The sequence below is a fragment of the Pinus tabuliformis genome, chromosome 1_2, assembly GCF_031772625.1.
Source record: "Pinus tabuliformis cultivar Carrire ecotype Pingquan chromosome 1_2, CPIR1, whole genome shotgun sequence".
Taxonomy (NCBI): Eukaryota; Viridiplantae; Streptophyta; class Pinopsida; order Pinales; family Pinaceae; genus Pinus; species Pinus tabuliformis.
Genome location: NC_142298.1, coordinates 1,241,780,379 through 1,241,784,048, shown reverse-complemented (window position 1 = coordinate 1,241,784,048; position 3,670 = coordinate 1,241,780,379). Strand labels below are relative to the sequence as shown.

The window sequence follows — 3,670 nt, the reverse complement described above, 5'->3', positions numbered from 1 at the left end:
GAGTTCAAGGATTAAATGTTAAGTTCAAATCGTCAATTTGATTTTTTTAATCCATCTACAAGTTATGGATTTTTAATAAAGCTCATAATCACTGTATTTTATATATCTAGTGATTAGTGATCGATGTAATTTCTTTGGTTTTTTTTGTTATGCTTATATCATTTTTAATAAAACTCATAATCACTATATTTTTATATATCTAGTGATCGATGTAATTTCTTTGGTTTTTTTGTTAGGCTTATAGTAGAATGATTCTGAACATTATCTACATTTCAGGAAAAAGTCTCTCAAGTAATATTTTATAATACGAATAATCGTCTAAAATAAGATCTGTAAAAAAAAGTCTAACAGTTCCATATGACACATGACATTCTGGAACCACCAAAAGTGAATGATGAGGCTGATGCTCTCGACACTTTTGTAACAAGACATCCCTGTCCTCCTCCAACTATTACAGGTGGCATGGAATCTCGACCATTTGTCATTCACATGGGAAAAAGCTACATATAATCTCTCAACTGTGAACGATCCCGAACGTCCTAATCACTTACAAATTGACATTTCTTTGAATCTTACAGTTTTTAACGATTGCACAAGGAAACCCTAGGAGGGTATGCAGTAGAGGTGGGAGCCAAATGGGTAGAGGGCGTTGGAGGGAAACACATGAACCCCATATGATCTATAACTCAGAAATACAAACGTCAGACTTTCTATTATGACTGGAGCAAACTCAGTTACAATATCTATCATCAAGAGTAAGCAACCTCTAACGATAATCAACATCTTATGCCAAGATCTGTCATTTACTCTGTTTCTGTAAAATATTTTTGTTTTACAGAGGAGGTATTCTGCCACAGTCAGAGGTAGCACGACCATATGGTTTGGCAACAACATCATCCGACTTCAGTTCAAGTCTCCCTAAATCGTTTCACAAGAGTGGCAAAGAAGATATTTCGATTTTGGCATTTCAATGGGCATTTGGACAGTAAGACGATTAGCAAATCCCTCTGTATATTTTACTTGTTCACATAGTCATAAAATGATGAGCTATAACCTGATATTAACTTGCACAATATGGGCTCGATAATGTTGATTAATAAAATTTTGCAGCGTGCCAGTAACGCCTTTGGAGATGGCCATCGATTACTACTTTTACGATTTCGAAATTGCAGGTTCTTATTTGGTCTCACCAATTATTTGGTGTTTGACATTTGAAATACTGATCTAAAAATGATTCGTGCTCAAATCAAATAAATGACCAATCTAAAAAACAATAGATTGCATTTGGATGTGCAGAACCTCCAAGATTGATGAGCTTAAAGAATGTGGAACCTATTGCAACATTCAAATACTATGGGGATGATGAATATTTCGTGGCCAACAGGCGAGGATACGAATATATTGTTCACAAGTTAGCCCAAGAATTCCTTGAATCTCATAACGGGAACCGTATCGGACAACCCAAACTCACGAAGGTAGGCTCCTCTGATAAAGCATATGTATCCTTTAATTTTTTTTGTGCTGAAACACACGTTTAGTAAAGGTATTTTGTTGTTGATGATCACATGGTCCAGATCGTTAAAGAAATCGAATATACAGAGAAAGGTGTCAAGATTTTGACACAGGACGGTTCAACATATATTGCGGAAGCTCTATTGTTTCTATCAGTTTAGGGGTTTTTCAAACGAAACTCATTAGTTTTAAACCTGATTTTCCTATATGTATATCTACTTTCTGTATCAAATTTTACATGAAGTCACTCGATCCGCTTTCTGCTTTATTTGGTGAAATTATAACTCTACTCCATAAAAACCTGCAGCTATGATTTTGATATACTTATTTACTGCAAAATATTGATGAAATTTCCATCAAAGTTCTAGCCCACTGTACCTGGCACTGAGTTCTTCATTTACAGTCACTGTACCTGGCAATGAGTTCTTCATTTACAGTCATGAAAAAAAGGGGTTATTACAATTTCTGGCAGGTAATTAGTACTTAATGCGTTTTTCCACAGAAACAGCTAGACTTGAAATCATTCAGCTGATAAATATGTGATGTACATTTTTCCCTTCCGCAGCACTTGGAAAATGAATACCCTGGTGGAAACCTTCTAATGGTAACTGTTACAGACGACGAACCCGACGCATAGAACGACACCCTGACAATGATACCAGAGCAGAAATATCTTATTGAAAATTCCTGTTGCCGAACGAAATTCCTGCAGGTTGAAAATATCTTATTGAATTTATGTTCCAGAGTACCTTGTGTTTCGTTCGGGAGCAGGAACTTTTTGTCCGCTGCCCAGATTCGAGAACTCGCATTCGGGCTCCAAGGTAGCGGGAAATCCTTCATTTGGGTTTTGCATACTCCGCCGGAGACTGACAATGAGAGGAGCTCCTCGCAGTCTCTGCTGCTGGAATGATTTGAACGCGACAGCTACAGGCGAGGTATGGTGATGAGAGGATGGGCACCGCAGCTGCTCATCCTGTCTCATCCTTCCACGGGCGCTTTCATCAGCCATTGCCGCTGGAATTCCATGGTGGAGCCATTGCCGCTGGGATTCCATTGTGGAGAGCATGAGCAGAGGACTCCATGGTGGAGAGCATGAGCAGAGGACGGGCACTCCATGGTGGAGGGCATGAGCCAGAGGACAGGCACTTTCATTAGCCACTGCCGCTGGAATTCCATGGTGGAGAGTGTGAACAGAGGGTTTGAACCCTTGACCATGGCGGACTTGTCCAAGAGGCAGTGGGAACCCAACAGGTCCTTTTTAAGAATTCGTTAGCCAGAGGCAGATGAACACCTGAACACCTAGTCGAAGAAGCAACAACAGGCATAGGAAGGAGGACAACAATAATGACGACTTAGGATTGCTGGGGATGAACAGTTTTTGCCCAACAAACTTCATAGAAGGAACCCCTTCGGTGTAATAAAGGGGTAAAGCCTGGGAGATGACACCATGGTGGCAAGGGCGGGTAATCGCAGGAGAGTTGAATGAACCATGGTCGGTTTCTCTGGGAGACTGCGCATCATTAATTTTTAAGACATTGTACAAAACCTGATCGTTTCAGTAGTAGTAATCTGCGTAGTCTAACGAGGTGGAAGAGTTGCAAGATCGTTCTCGCAGTGGTAACCTGCGAGGTACGAGGTGGAAGAGGTGCTTTCCTGTATTGGAAAAAAATTGGCAAGAATTTTTATAAATCTAAGTTATAGTATTAGAATTTTTTGATTATGTTAAATTTATTTCTACCCTATTAGAATTTTTTGATTATGCTAAATTTATTTCCACCATAAAACAAGTTCAATGTTTTTATCAGATTTTTAAATTTTTTTACCCAAATTCAAATCACTTTTAGAAGATTTTTTGAATTTTTTTACCCAAATTCAAACCACTTTTGACAGTTGAGACCATTCCTCCCCTCGACCTGTTAAATCGCCGGGATAAGGAAGGAATGATTGCCGCTCGTTAGACGACTCCTAATAATCATTTCACTGACCTGTTGAATCGGCCGCACAAGGAAGGAATGATTGCCGCTGCAGTAGTCATGATGGCGGGATGTGCATTTAGGAAGGATTCATTGTCTTAAGGTATTGATAAGCGGCGAGTCAGGGTCAGTAAGGTTCATTGAATTAGCGCGGCGGTAATGGGCTTTGGTTTCAGGATTAGTTT

General features: G+C 39.5%; 1 pseudogene; it reads left to right on the top strand.

Moving 5' to 3' along the window:
• Nucleotides 1-591: 591 nt before the first annotated feature.
• On the top strand, nt 592-2,193 carry LOC149210744 (polyamine oxidase 7-like; annotated as a pseudogene).
• Nucleotides 2,194-3,670: the final 1,477 nt, after the last annotated feature.